The sequence below is a fragment of the Rhinopithecus bieti genome, unplaced genomic scaffold (assembly GCF_001698545.2).
Source record: "Rhinopithecus bieti isolate Rb0 unplaced genomic scaffold, ASM169854v2 scaffold_11944, whole genome shotgun sequence".
Classification (NCBI taxonomy): Eukaryota; Metazoa; Chordata; class Mammalia; order Primates; family Cercopithecidae; genus Rhinopithecus; species Rhinopithecus bieti.
In genome coordinates, this window is record NW_016807378.1 from 2,420,111 (window position 1) to 2,435,674 (window position 15,564).

The following is a 15,564-nucleotide window of genomic DNA, read 5'->3' on the forward strand; positions in this document are numbered from 1 at the left end:
GTAAGTCACACAGTGTAATTTTTTGCCACATTCTATTGGCTACAAGTGATTCACAAGACTGCACAAATTCAAGGGACTTAAATCCCATCTCAGAATGAGAGAACAGTTAGGGTCTATACAAGCTCACACATGTGCAATGGGAAATATTGTTGCAACCATCCTTAGAAAATAGTCTGTCTGGATTAAGAAAATGTGGCACATATACACCATGGAATACTATGCAGCCATAAAAAAGGATGAGTTTGTGTCCTTTGTAGGGACATGGATGTAGCTGGAAACCATCATTCTCAGCAAACTATGGCAAGAACAGAAAACCAAACACCGCATGTTCTCACTCATAGGTGGGAACTGAGCAATGAGATCACTTGGACTCGGGAAGGCGAACATCACACACCGGGGCCTATCACGGGGAGGGGGGAGGGGGGAGGGATTGCATTGGGAGTTATACCTGATGTAAATGACGAGTTGATGGGTGCTGACGAGTTGATGGGTGCAGCACACCAACATGGCACAAGTATACATATGTAACAAACCTGCACGTTATCCACATGTACCCTAGAACTTAAAGTATAATTAAAAAAAAAAAAAATTCTCATAAGGAGCACACAACCTAGATCCCTCGCATGCACAGTTCACAATAAGGTTCGCACTCCTATGAGAATCTAACGTTGCAAAAAAAAAAAAGAAAATACAGTCTGTCACAAAGAGCATCAAGTAAAGTAACTGCCTGTTACTCTTGAGACTGTCAACCACCAACCCATGTTGGACCTATTTCACAGGTCTATGGTACAACAAAGAATTGTTTCTTACTGCATATTTTTTTAGCCACTCAAAACTCATTTTAAAAATATGGACTCATGGACCTCACACTTTGAAATATTCTGCTACCCAATAACCTCATCTACTGAACAATAATTTCACATTCCCATGTTCAATTAACTTTCCCACATTCAATTAACTATGAACTCCTGAACCCGGTTTTAGCTGAACTAAGGAGCAAAGTTCTGCAACATTACCATCTGGAGTTGACACAACTCTAGTCAAAAGCAAGACAACTTGTTTTACAGAAGTTAGACTATGAAGAAGCCTCGAGCTAAGTATATCCATTAAGATTTTCTGATAGATTCCCATCTGAAACATATTGAAAACCAATGATCCAGTGTTTTTTCTACTATATTTTGGTAACTGTAATCATCACTTAATGTTTTGATTAAGACTGCTATGGTTTAGATATGGTTTGTTTGGTCCCACCAAGTCTCATGTTGAAATCTGATTCCCAATGTTGGAGGTGGGGCCTGGTGTGAGGTGTTTGGGTCATGGGGGCAGATTCCTCATGAATGGCTTGGTGCCACTAAGCATTCTCACTCTTAAATGAGAACTGGCTCAGTTCTCAGCCACAACTGGCTGCTGAAAAGAGCCTGGCAGCTCCTCCTCTCTCTGTTGCTTCCTCTCTCACTGTGTGTGATGCCTGCTCTCCTTCACCTTACACCAGGAATGGAAGACTCCTGAGGCCCTCACCAGAAACAGATTCTGATGCCATGCTTCTTGTACAGCCTGGAGAACTGTGAGCCAAATAAACCTCTTTTCTTTATAAATTACCCAGCCTCAGGTATTCCTTTATATCAATACAAATGGACTAAGACAGACTCAACATCAAAGAAAACATCCTCTGAGCCAGACACAATGGCACACAACTCTGTGCCCAGCTACTTGGGAGGCTGAGGCAGAAGAATCGCATGAGGTGAAGGGTTTGAGTTCAGTCTGTGCAACAGGGCGAGAACCTATCTCAAAAAAGAAAACCTCACCTGAAAGAAATCTATAAGCAACAAAAAAAGAGCCAAAATGCAAACCCAAACTGTACAAACTAGTGTAGTCAAGCTCATAATAACAGTGGGTTCCTTTTCCTTTTCAAAATTAAGGCTTATTGAGCATTTTCCACGAATAATGATCAGCTGTAGCATCCTGGTTAACATTTCTTTTTTCAATAAAAGATGCTAGTGTCCAACCCTGTGGTAAGTACCCATTGAAGCAGATATAATGGCCACTCTGTTTGCCTACACAAGCACTGATTTACCAATATTTAACTGTCTATATCCTATTTTCCCCAATACTTCCCCCCAAGGCACTTCTTGGTACTAAGGAATCTAAAGATGTTCATTAGTTCTTAGGCCACTATACAACTGTTTCATATAGTGATGCTGTTCCATAAGCATGGCACTTTGACAAGAGTTAAAATGCTTCTAGGATCTTACTATCCTGGGAAATGTTACACACTGAGAAAAATAAGATTCAGAATTCCTCTGAGTGATGTAAAAATCAAACATAAAGACACCTTAAAAAAGTCAAATTCTACTCTATCAGAGACGAAATGTCAGTTTTGTAGCATTAAAATTATCTGCTGATTAGAAAACAAATTTTTCAATAATACACATTTTCCTTTGTTTCTGTTTCTGTCCTTAAGGCTAGAACCAGTAGGGTAACTTCTCTACTACAAAGCCTACAGAAGGTGGACTGTGTTCTTGTTAACACACAGCTTGATAACACTGAATAACAAACAGGAGGAAGCACCCAAAATAACAAAGAAGTAAATAGTTCTAACAATTAGTAAAGCTAGTGAAATTGGAGGGGAAAAAAAACAGTCTGTTGCTTGCAAAAACATGTATTCAATTTCCTTCTAGGGGAAGAAAACAGTTTTTTTAATAAAGTAATTCCCATAAGTCATATATGACTCTTTTTTTAGGTAAATTATTGTGCTTGATCACTTTTACCTTAATAAAATGTTTTCATATTAAGACATGAAATTGTAATCCTAATACTTTCAGACTCAGAGAAGTGAAACATAGTATTCCAATATACAAAGATATACTAATATTCTAAGTGTACTACCAAAGACAGAGCTTTTCAAACTTTTATAACAGAATTGCAATATTTTTTGCTTAAAAATTTATAAAATTTGACTTCACAATATACCTAAAGATTTATATAAAATATTTCAAATTACTGAGTAAAACTGATGTTATAGGAAAATGTACCATGTTTACCCTGAACACTACATATACACTACACACAGCTTCACCCGAAATTAACAAAGGTAAATTATGTACGCTTCATATATATGCTGTATTTTCTCTCTCTGTTTCTTGTGTCACTTTCTTATTGCTGCCTTCTGAATCTGTTTTCAAGGCTGAACCTAAAAACAGGACTCAGTTCTTTAAGGCAGCATTTGTAAAGGTAAATGGGGCTGGGAAGTGTATGCTTTATCCCAACGAGATTAAAGATGTATATTAGCATATCAAAGACTACAAATGTCCTGAGGTTAAAAAAAAAAAACAAAAAAACCCACTAAATTCTATCTAAGCCCTGCCCTTCATAAATTTCCCAACACGGCTAGGAAAACAATGCTCATGAGAAGCTCAAGGATTACTAAACCAGCCTTCAAAAGTAATGATTTTCCAAGAAAGGGCCAAGCCTCCTGATGGACTACAAATGATTTAGAAAGCATGACCTTCCTGGTCGGGTGCAGTGACTCATGCTTGTAACCCCAGTACTTTGGGAGGCCAAGGCGGGTGGATCACAAGGTCAGGAGATCGAGACCACCCTGGCTAACACAGTAAAACCCCGTCTCTACTAAAAATACAAAAAATTAGCCGGGCATGGTGGTGGGTACCTGTAGTCCCAGCTATTACGGAGGCTGAGGCAGGAGAATGGCATGAACCCGGGAGGCGGAGCTCGCAGTGAGCCGAGATTGCGCCACTGCACTCCAGCCTGGGCGACAGAGCAAGACTCAGTCTCAAAAAAAAAAAAAAAGAAAAGAAAACAGAAAACATGACCTTCCTTTAATCCATAAAACTACCTATGAATAAACTACTAAGCTAGTTATTAAGAGTTGCAAAAATGAAGACTTCACTAGAATGTACCAAAAACTTCAATTTGTATTCCACTAGTATGTCCAGTTGCTGCAATTGGCAATGCTGGAAACTCCTACCACGTATGCACACTCAAAATGTAGAAGTCTGTAACTTTCAAGAGGGGCACTTGCCATCAGTGAAACTGTGTTGTCTTTACTTGGTCTTCATTTTCAATTGTCATTATTCTTACCTTTTAATTAAAAATTACCATTAGGTTTGGCTCATCATTATCAATTTAGTTTTTAGTTATTTTATTATAACTGTAAGGAATATACTGATACATTACATCACCAGGATTTGAGGCCTGCAGTTTTCTAATTAGTCTAGACTTTATGACAAGTGTATTTTTTGTGACTCAATTAGGAACCATCCATATCGCTCTTCCCAAAAAATGCTTATACCTTGACAATTGTTATTATTCCATTAGAAAGTAGAAATTATTGAGCTAAAGAATGACTCAGCTAAAAGGCTAGGATTAAAAAAGCTTGACAGGCACTGTTCTAAGGGTCCTCACTATGATGGCGCCTAATGTATGGGGCAAGTCTTAGCCCCAGCCAACCTTTTCACATGAACCAAATGTGGCAAAAGAACTCAGAATCTGGATCAGTCATGTAAGTAGTAACTTCTTTGAATCTGGATGTCAATGACCCTTCCAGTGTCTAGTTTTGAGTGGGGGAAAAAACAGCTTTTAGGAATGTATTTAAATGACTAAATCCCATAACAAACTCTCTTCTCAAAATCTTTTCCTAGTTTATTTTAAAACTGTGCCAAGTTCATAGACACAGCTTGCAACTAAATGCTGTTGGGCAAAGATCACCCCAGAAAGGTATAAAAAAGCATGACGAAAATGTTTTAAGAATTGTGGATTCTTAATATTTGTTTCCAACTATGGAATGGAATTAAGCTCCTAAAACGTACCCCAATAAATTTTGTAACTATGGATTATTATGTTAAAGATGGAAGGAATATATGATGGGAAAGTAAAAACATTATGGTATAACAGTTCAGGAAATTCTTAGCCAATTTATCAATAACTTAGTTACCATGCTAAAAATCCTAGTGTTAATATACTTCCTTCTCCGAATACTGAGATCCAGAAAGAAAAGACAGCCAAAATAAGTAAGCACAATAGACTTACCAAAAATCAGGTAATGAGAAACAACGCTGTTGGGACTGCCATAACCAACAGACCTTAGGCAAATCAACCTCTCTGGTCACTCTTTAAATTCACTGAAGGAGAGGCCAGATCACTGATTGTTAAAATCTCTTCGTATTTCTACTACTATGTATTGGAATAAGGAGATTGTTAAAATCTCTTCTGGCTCACACAGTCTGTATTTCTACTACTATGTATTGGAATAAGTTGTTTCCTACTAGTAGATTAGGTACTTGAAAAATTATTAACTCCAACAGGTCACAAGGGTATCACTTTAAAGCAATTCACCTAATATTCACTGAACTTGGAACAGTCTGTGCACACCTCTGTGGGGTCAAATGTCCCATTACCAGCTAATTCACCTGTTCCTATCTCCTGAGAATTCTGCTTATGCTAATAATCATTATCATAATTACATTTTAATTATAATCCACAAGTTTTTAAAGCCACATATTTTTAAGAAACTCATTTAGGGCCACTCCTCAAACTAAGTGAACGATGAGCACTTGTATCTCAGGGCTCCAGTGAGAATCAATCTTTTGTCAGCCAAAAACAGTTTCTAAGCTCCTGCATTACTTCCAGTTGTTTCAACACTGATGTGAACCTCAAAATACTTTAGCAGATCCTTCCCTCCACAGATCTTAACTGCCTAAGGACACAGTAAGTCAAAGTTTTTACTTCTAGGAAAAAAAAAAGGTATTTATGCATTTATTCATTCGTACGTCATATATTCTACTTCCTGTTAATACAGGATGGACAGGAGCCATTAAATAAAGTACAATTTCTAAGCTCCTGCATTACTTCCGGTTGTTCCAACACAGATGTGAACCTCAAAATACTTTAGCAGATCCTTTCCTCCACAGATCTTAACTGCCTAAGGACATAGTAAGTCAAAGTTTTTACTTCTGGGGGGAAAAAAGGTATTTATGCATTTATTCATTCATATGTCATATTTTCTACTTCCTGCTAATACAGGATGGACAGGAGCCATTAAATAAAGTACCACACGCTTATTCCAAAATCTTCAGTGAAATAATTCCTATTTATTAAACTGGCTACAGCTTGTTTTCCCCAAGAATTCAATTAAGAATTAGTCTAATTTTAATTAGGCATTTGCAATAATAAGCTTTATCATTTTATCACTAATAATTAAAAATACTTGTTTGTAAAAGGCAAGCAGAACACACAGAAAGATAATTGAGTTGAATTTTAGCAGTATGCTTTCTGCCTACATATTAAAGAATAAATTATTAATCCAGAATCCACAGACTCCAAGGATATCTGAATGTACATTTTTCTGATGAGACAGCACAACACTTTGAGGAGATGCTCAGAGAAGTTCATGACCTTTGACAAGCAATTTCTGCATCAGGGAATATACTTTAAGATTTTATTCTCAGAATACTTCAAAATAATAAGCTATAATGATAATAATTCCCTAAATTCAAGGATTTCTCATGAATTGTCATGCCAACTTTTCTGGAAAAAATTTCATGTAAGACAAGAATAATCTAAACTAGATATTTCAAAATAATCTCAAAATTGTCAAATAGTTAACATTTAAATTAAACACACACATACAAACAACTGCACACCAAAGCTGATGGCACAAACCCACAAACATTCTAACAATAATGGATCCATTAATACATGTGGTATTAAGATATTTAGAAGGCTTTTTAACAGAATGTGTCAAAAAATTAACCACAAACAGGGATATATTCACAAAGCAGTGTGTCCTAATTTCTACTACAGCAATTGGCTTAGTTCAAGTTCTGATGTAACATCTACACTATGCCAATTACATGTTGTAGTGGTCTACAAGACAAAGAGAGAGAGATACAGATTTAGATATAACTTATTCTATGAAGCCAAAGTTAGATTTTCTAACTGCATGCTTTATCCATGTGATTACCCTCACCTTACCCCTAAATGTTCTTTCTCTCTATTGCCATTTGTTTAAGTTCTACTTTCATTCTAAAATAATGTCAGTTCCCACTTAAGAGTCTCTACTACCAATTTTGGCACATTATTCAGTGTTGCTACATTCTGTTTCACATATGTACATAGTCTCTTCAATTATATTATCCCTGCTCTACAGCAGCTTACTATATCTAATTTCTCGTGCCCAGAACAGTATAATGCTCGTCTCAAAATACATTTATATGAACAAATTTGCATCTCACTTGGATTAATATGTCTATTATTATACTTATCATACTGCATGGTAATAACTGGTTTAAAAAAAAAAAGTCTAGGGATTTGCTTCAAAATAAAGAGGGAAGTGGGTGGAGGTATGGATGAAGCAAGATTGACCACAAGTTGGTAACTCTTAAAATTGGTGATGTGTGTATTATCGCTGTCAATTTTCCATAATACAAAGTTTACAGAAGTTTGCCTCTCTTACTAGAGGACTTCTCAAACATAAGTTCAAGGGTTTTCTTTGTACATCTATCCAATACAGAGCAGACAAATTGAACTTTACTAAAACACATTTCATTCTTTAGGTAGAACTACTTTTCAATGAAACTTCAACATCTTTTTGATGGTACTTTATTTAAATAATTTTTCATTAGCTCAAATAAAACATATATTCATTCATTATTTTCTGGGTCCCTACTTCCTAAGATGTGCTGTCCTGGTAAATGTAGGATACCAAAAATAATTTATCCTCTCTAATAAATTAAGAAGGGAAAGAAGGAAGATGAAGAGAAAAGAAAATACTGTAAAATGCAGTAATATGGTTTTTAAGAAAGACATCTAGGGCATCTATGTTTTTAATTAGAAAGAAGGCACAGAACCCATTCAAGGCAGACGGGCTTAAAATTTCTTCTCCCCTCCATTTTACAGATGAAGAAACTAAAGCCCATAGAGGGGAAGTGACTTGCCTAAAGTTACACTTCAAGTAGCTAACAAAACAAAAATTAAAGCTCAGATCTGCTGATTCACAGTTCAATTTGAATTTTCTTTCTTTCTTCCTTTTTCTTTCTTTCTTTTTTTTTTTTTTGAGACAGAGTCGTGTTCTGTCATCCAGGCTGGAGTGCAGTGGCGCGATCTTGGCTCACTGCAACCTCTGCCTCCCAGGTTCAAGCAATTCTGCCTTAGCCTCCCGAGTAGCTGGGACTACAGGTGGGTGCCACCACACCTGGCTCATTTTTGTATTTTTACTAGAGATGGGGTTTTCACCATATTGGCCAGGCTGGTCTCGAACTCCTGACCTTATGATCTGCCCACCTCGACCTCCCAAAGTGCTGGGATTACAGGCGTGAGCTACTGCGCCCGGCCCAATTTGAATTTTCTACATCATAACGCTTTTCTCTACACTGTAATGTTAACTAACAAAAGAGAATTAGTTATTTTATTGGTAGTATATATTTCAATTATTTATTAAATCATATTTTTTTAAAATAATAGGATAAGATGGGGAAGCCTAGGAAGAAAAAGTGCACAACAAATTGGTAAGATACTTATGTGTGAAAACTATATGTATATGCCAGGGTTCATCAATTTTGAGATACATTTAAGACAGTATCCATTTCACAAATATTTTGAAGTAAATACAGACAAGACAGCTTCAAAAAATTCTAAAATACGAATTTAGAGATGGAAAACATCCATCTCTAAAGCAAGAAAATATAAGATATCCTATGAGACACCAAAAAATCACTGTCATTTATTTACAGGCAGTGTCACAGAGCACAAACACTCAGAGCAAGAGTCTCACCTTCTAATGTAACAAATAGTTACTAAACACCTAAGGCTTGTGGCATTTTTTTTCAATTGAAGGTATAAATCAGTCCTCCTTGCTATTAGTTTCACAAGCATGAGTTTTGGAGTTAGACAAAGAAAGGTTTGAATCCTAGCTCTGTCACTTTAACTCTCCAGCTTTGGAAAGTTACTAACTTCTCTGAGTCTCATTCTCCTCATCTGTAATATGGTATTCACATTTTAGAGAATTATATGAGAATCAAATGTGATAATTTATTGAAAGATTATGGTATAGTGCCTAGATGAAATAGGAATCACATTAATATCGTTTCTTCTCAGAATCCCTATGGGCTAAGTGAAATTAAACTAAAAGCTAGATTAATTTACGCAACTCTTTCCTCTCTGTTTAGGAGACTATCATAAGTCTGTACTGATCCTAGGGCAAATCCTACTAGTTTGGGCATTATTCTTTGTATAAGAAAAGTTTATTTTCTTGAAGTCTGTCTCCACTCTTCAAATTGGGAACCAAAAAAAATGGTGAAGTTATAAGTGTTTAAGTTGATCAGCTCTACCTAAATCCAGCACTTTCATTTTGTCTTACTGAACTGAAACTCTAAGCCTGTTACAAACCCACTGATGAGAGGAACTATAGAACCAATGTGTAGGAAGAAGAAGGATATAAAGCCAAAAGAAACAGTTAAAATGACACAATTCTATCAGTGGTTTGTTGGGTTTTTTTAAACTTTAAATTCATGTATTAAACTCTTAAGAAAACAAATGTTCAGGAAAGCCAAGACTGTATCTCCACCATTCGGGTGTGTTAGTTAGTAACTGGATCCTTCAGATTAAGCAAATACCATCTTTCAGTACATACAGTTTGTTTCCATCAGTGACAATCCAGTCATTTCCAAGATGGGAACACACCTACCAAGGTGGCACTTACGGAGTAGGGACTGAAATAAGACTATCTTCTCTCCTACCCCAAGTTCAGACTAGCCAACCCACATTTTCCTGAGTATTCGCTCATTTCAGTTGAATGCTTGTCCCCACTAATTATAAAAATAATGCTCACTCTTTTTTTTCTTTTTTAGACAGGGTCTCACTTTGTCACTTAGGCTGGAGTACAGTGGCATGATCAAGGCTCACTGCAGCCTCAACCTCCCAGGCTCCCACTTCAGCCCCCCAAGTAGCTAGGATTACAGGTGCGCACACCACCTTGCCCAACTATTTTTTTTTTTTTTTGGTGGAGAAGGGGTTTTGCCATGTTGCCCAGGCTGCTCCTGACCTCTTGAGCTCAAGCGGTCTACCTGCCTCAGCCTCACTCATTTTTTAAAATTTGAAAAAATACTAAAAAGTACAAGCATTTTAAAGCATCCATGATCTTTCCAGTCAAAGATTAAAACATTACAAAGGGCCATACCATCATCTTTCCTATGAATCTGACCATAACTGTGAAAACATTTAAGTTTGTATAGAGTACCTGCCACTAAACACAATTAACTACCAGCCAAAACATTAGTATCTTTATTCCAGCTTTCTTGTGACTAAATTCATATTACTTTTTTTCCTACTTAACTCAATGGTTTCTTCTCAATTGTTCTGAATCTCTCAGCTATGTATTTTGTTTCTAACCACCTCTTCTTTAAAACTCTATCCGAGGTTTCTCTAAATAGTGTATTCCTCAGTATCTATAGAAATCTCTCCAACTAATCTTTTTATTTCTTCACTGGCTCTTCTTACATAAACTGACAATCTCTAGAAAATAGATAAGGTCTGACTTGAATTTTCTTTCAACGTTGAATACCCAGCACTTAGTACAGTGCCTGGCATCAAGCAGATGCTCAATTAACGTTTACTGACTGATTCTGCCAATCGTGACCTGTCCCTTCCTGGCTGTGTGACCTTGGTCAAGTTATATCTCTCTGAGTCTTATCTCCCTCATCTATAAAATACAGATAATCAGAAGATGATATAATATTTGGAAGGTTCAAAACAGTGTCGGCCACAAAGTAGCACCCAATAAATTTTGCTATTATCAATACACTCTAGCACAGCACTCAAAAATGTTTTCGATTATGATATATGTTTGACCGTTAAACCTATCTCTCAATAACCTTACTTTCACTTCATTCTCCTATAACTATCAAATAATATTTTTATGCTCTTTCCTATATTACCTATCTCCAATCCATTAACTGTTAATTTTCTCTCCCAACCAACATAAAAAAATTTTTTATCAGGTAAGCTGCAACATAGACTTACTTGATTTCCAAACCCCTAAATCTTCATTCAAATCTTCAATTACCATTTTTAATTTGTCACTCTTGTCCATAGTTGCTTATACCAAGTACAAACTACCCGAATGTCATCCTCATGTCTTCTAATAACCCACATCCCAACTACTAGTCCACAACTTCTAGTGATGGCTCAAAACTCACCTCTTTCAGGAAACCTTCCCTGATTCACTCCACACCACTCAGATTACTATTCTACTCCAAGTCGCCTCAGCACTTAGGTATTGTTATACTAAGGGCAAATGTGATCACAGGAAATAGCATCACTAAGAAATCACTTTCACAAAATTGTTTCTAGATCATAAATAATGGTCCATTAGTTAAAATGCTTTGCTGATCTGGTTAACAAGGAAACATGTTACACAGCAAATGCTCTCTTTGGCTTCTGTCCTTGACTCTATAACTCTTCACAAACCTTTTGTCCCATCCTCAAACAGAAACTCTATCTCGCATTTAAATACACTGGAAATATGGTAGTGGGCGACCTTCTTTTCTACTACCTCTTCTCTGACCTCAGTCTCTGCCTCCAGCCTCTATCCACACCCCATAAAAAAAATTCCAAAAGCTTCATACAGAATAGCAGTGATGCATACATACTATGTCTTTCCTGAGTGAAAAAAACAAAAAAACAAAAACTGAATTTACTTAACTACAAAATTCTTCACAAGGGTGATAAATTTCCCAACAAGCCTAATACACAATCAAACTCCAGAAAATTTATATGGAATTTTTATGGATAGATTTATGGAATAATTTTGGCCGACGCAGTGGCTCATGCCTGTAATCCCAGCACTTTGGGAGGCCAAGGCGGATAGATCACTTGAAGTCAGGAGTTCGAGACCAGCCTGGCCAATATGGTGAAACCCCGTCTCTACCAAAAATACAAAAATTAGCCGGTGCGGTGGCATGTGCCTGCAGTCCCAACTACTCGAGAGGCTGAGGCAGGAGCTGATAACTTGAACCCGGGAGGACGACGTTGCAGTGAGCCAAGATCGCGTCACTGCACTCCAGCCTGGGCGACAAAGCGAGACTCTGTCTCACACACACACACAAAAAATTATAAAATTAAAAAAAAAATTTATAATTTTATGGAAAATGTATGGAACAACAGGGCCTGAGCAGGGTGGCTCACCCCCGTAATCCCAAGACTTTGAGAGGCCACGCTGGGAAGATCTCTTGGGCCCAGAAGTTTGAGGCTGGAAAGAGCTATGATCTCGCTAATGCACTCCAGCCTGGGCGACAGCAAACCCTGTCTCTGTTTACTTTTTTAATTAATTTGAAAAAAAGACATCAGGATTGTACTTATACGTTAATTCTCACTTGTGTTACTGTGAGAGATCTTGCATCATTTTTATGTTATATTACACATGCCCAACATGACAGTTGAGAAACTCCCCTGGAGGGCAGTTTTTCTGAGAGTATCTTCTGATGTTGTCTTTAAACCAGCACTTTTTTTTAAATATAAAGAATTAAGGGATTCCTGAGTGCCATCCAGTCAAAAGCAAACAATATGTATGCCATTACTTCGGAGGGAGTGAGTTTTTGTGCTGCTGAAGCAAAACAATGAGATGGACTGTCACAGGGATGGCAGGAGGGGTGGAGTGCAGGAGGAGGATCAGCCCCAGTAGTGAGAATTAAAAACTTTTCAGTGTTTGGCCCTCGACTAGCAGTAAATTAACCTTCAAACCTGACCAAGACACTACCTGAGACCTCTACTATCCCACACTGCAGAATCAGACAACTGTTCTTGCTCAACTACTCATAGAAGATTCACAACCTTCACCTACCACACATAAATCTACCGCGTTTGCTGCTAGTATACTTTGTCCTAACAGACCAACTAATGCCTTCTAGTCCAACAGCCTCCCGTCCACACCTCACATAAAACCTTCTCTCGGCCACCTTCCGGTTTCAGTAGGTGCCTCTTACTCCAGATCCACGTGTCCCCAGTTCTCCAGAAACCTTCACCTTCAAACCCCAAGTCCGTCCTCCCTTCACTTCCAGCTGATCTCCCCCCAAGCCCTATCAATGCTTACTTCTAAGAGGCCAACTAGACTCCCCGGCCCCGCGCCTTCTCCCTGGGCAACCTTTCCTGAGCATCACCTTATTTCCCACCACTTTCCTCCTCCCCAGACCCGAAATCCTGCAATCATAGGCCTCCCTTTGCCGCCACCCTCCAGCGAGCACGCGAGCCCGCTCCTCGGTTAACTACCCCGCCCCACCTTCGCCACCTCTACGCGGCCTCCCACCCCAGGCGGCCCCCCGGGCTCCGCGGCTACAAACCAGGCCCCACCGTACGTCCCCCTCGCGGTCCCGGCCCCCTGAAGGGCGGTGGCGGGGCCAAACGGCGCAGAGACCACCCGCGCAGAGGCGGGCGCCCTCACTTCTGGGCGTACCCGGGCGGGGGCGGGGGCGGGACGGCTGGTCGTCGCCCCCGCCTCGGCCCGGCCTGCAGCCCCGGCTCCCGCAGCCGCTGCCAGAGCCAGGCGAGGAGGAGCCCGCAGCCCGGCCGCTCCCGTTGGCGCACCCGCCTCTCACCTAGACGCAGAGGCTCAGACCTCGCTCTCCCACTGGCTGTCCAGCAATAGCTGCGCCGCCGCCGCCGTCGCGCTCTCTTCACTCGCTTTTCCACCGCCCCCGACCGGCTGCTGAAGAGCGGACGGGCAGTGGCACGTCCATTGGCTGAGGCCAGCACTCGCGTCAGCCGGCCCCCGACCGCACCTCGCGATGTGACTGGCTGGCGCGGCGCCTCTTTTCCACATCCGTTTCTGATTGGCTCTCGCGCACACCCTTACCAGGAGGACCACTCATCCTCCTCCCTGCTTTAGCTTCCCACCCCCCAACCCGGTTTCCCTCCGGGCGGGAGCGGGGCAGGAGCGGACGCCAGCGGAACGCGAACGGCCAATGGGGGCGCGGAGAGAGGGCCGGGAGGTGGGCCCTACGGCCGGCCGGCTCGCGGGGAAATGCTCAGCCAATGGGCCCGCGCCCCACATCCCGAGTCCTGGAGCGCCCCCGCCGGCTGCTGGCGTCCAGTCGGGTCGCGCCCAGGGCCACGCCCGGCTGTCCGTCGCGCGGGAGGGGCGCCAACCCCCCAAGGTTGGGAGCACGCGGCGAGGCCCGCGCGGGAGACAGCGGGGCTGCCATTGTGGCGTGTTTAGCGCTATTATGGTGGGGCCTGGGGGCCCTGCGGCCAATGCTGGGCGTGAGGGATCTGTTCGAAGAACTACCAGCTTGGCGGTTGTGGCCCGGATCGGTGAGAGCGGAGAGCTCTGTGGACCCCTGGAGCCTCCACGGGTCTCGCCCAGCCCCAAGGGACTGTGGGCCCATTCATTCCATCTTCCACTTCCTCCAAAATAATTCCCTACAAAACTTACCGGTAGTGACAGGAGTTAGAATAATGTTTACTTCTGAGGGGTGGGGGCACGAGGGAACCTATAGAAAGCTGGAAACATTGCGTGTTGATCCTGGTGGTCGTTCCGGGCTGTGTACACATGGAAAAATTCATCGAGCCGGACACTTAATAGTATTACCGGACTCATACAGTTCATTTTAAAAAATAATAAAAGGATCATAAGAATTCTGTAATAATATTACCACAACCTTTGGGCTCCGTGGGACTCCATTGTATAAACAGTCGGCATTAGGATTTAGCTGTCATTCAAAACAGGCAAGCCATAGGAAGAAAAAAAAGGATTTGTGAGAAGCAAAAATGAGTGAACACTCTTGGCAAGGTGAATAGCATGCACAGGTTGGTATTTAGGGATGGGCCGGGATGGCTCAGAGTGATTTTTCGGTGGGGATTTACAGCTTGTTTCAGTGCCTGGCCCTGTTAGTAGCTAAAAGCAGCCATAGTGCTGCATCCAGTTGGAAACTACAAAAGCTCACTGGGCTGCCTACTTTGTGGCAGATGTTAAGTTCTGGCTCAGGAAACTAATTTGAATGCCATAGCTTCTGCCTCGATGAGCTCACAGTCTTGCACCAAGTACTGTCATTTCTGGAGGAGGGCACAGAACACAAAGCTAACACACTTGCTTACCCTCAGGGATGTCACATTCCCCTACTTTAGGCAAGACAATGTATGCCTGGAACCCATCCAGTCCAATAGCCAAATTCATAAATAGCCAGAATCAAGTGAAACACTTCTTAGAAGTGGGTCAAAATAGTCTCCCAAAACAAACGTAAGAACTTTGGACCAAATTCTAACCTGTAAAAGAACACAAGCAACAAAACAAAGATTACAGTATTAATATTTATTAATTTAGTCATTAAAAGTTGTTTAAATCAGGTAAGTGCCTTTATTTAAAGTGCTTGTCAGTACACTAAGCATATAAACTTGAGTAGGACAGTATGCCACAGAACATAGGGTTTAATGGAGAGACAGACGTAAACAATGCCAGTGTAATACAGGATGAGGGAATACCTAGAAAGAAGATGTAACTCAGCATGGGGGATTCGGGAGCATCTTAGAACATGTGTAGCTAAGTTGACCACTGATAAG

General features: G+C 40.5%; 1 protein-coding gene across 1 annotated transcript in view; it reads right to left on the bottom strand.

Moving 5' to 3' along the window:
• FAR1 (fatty acyl-CoA reductase 1) overlaps positions 1-14,120 on the bottom strand; it is a 69,430-nt gene extending 55,310 nt beyond the window's left edge. The window contains 1 exon segment of the mRNA XM_017881559.1: positions 13,605-14,120. The gene's annotated coding sequence lies outside the window, so the exon portion shown is untranslated.
• Between the last annotated feature and the right edge of the window lie 1,444 nt (positions 14,121-15,564).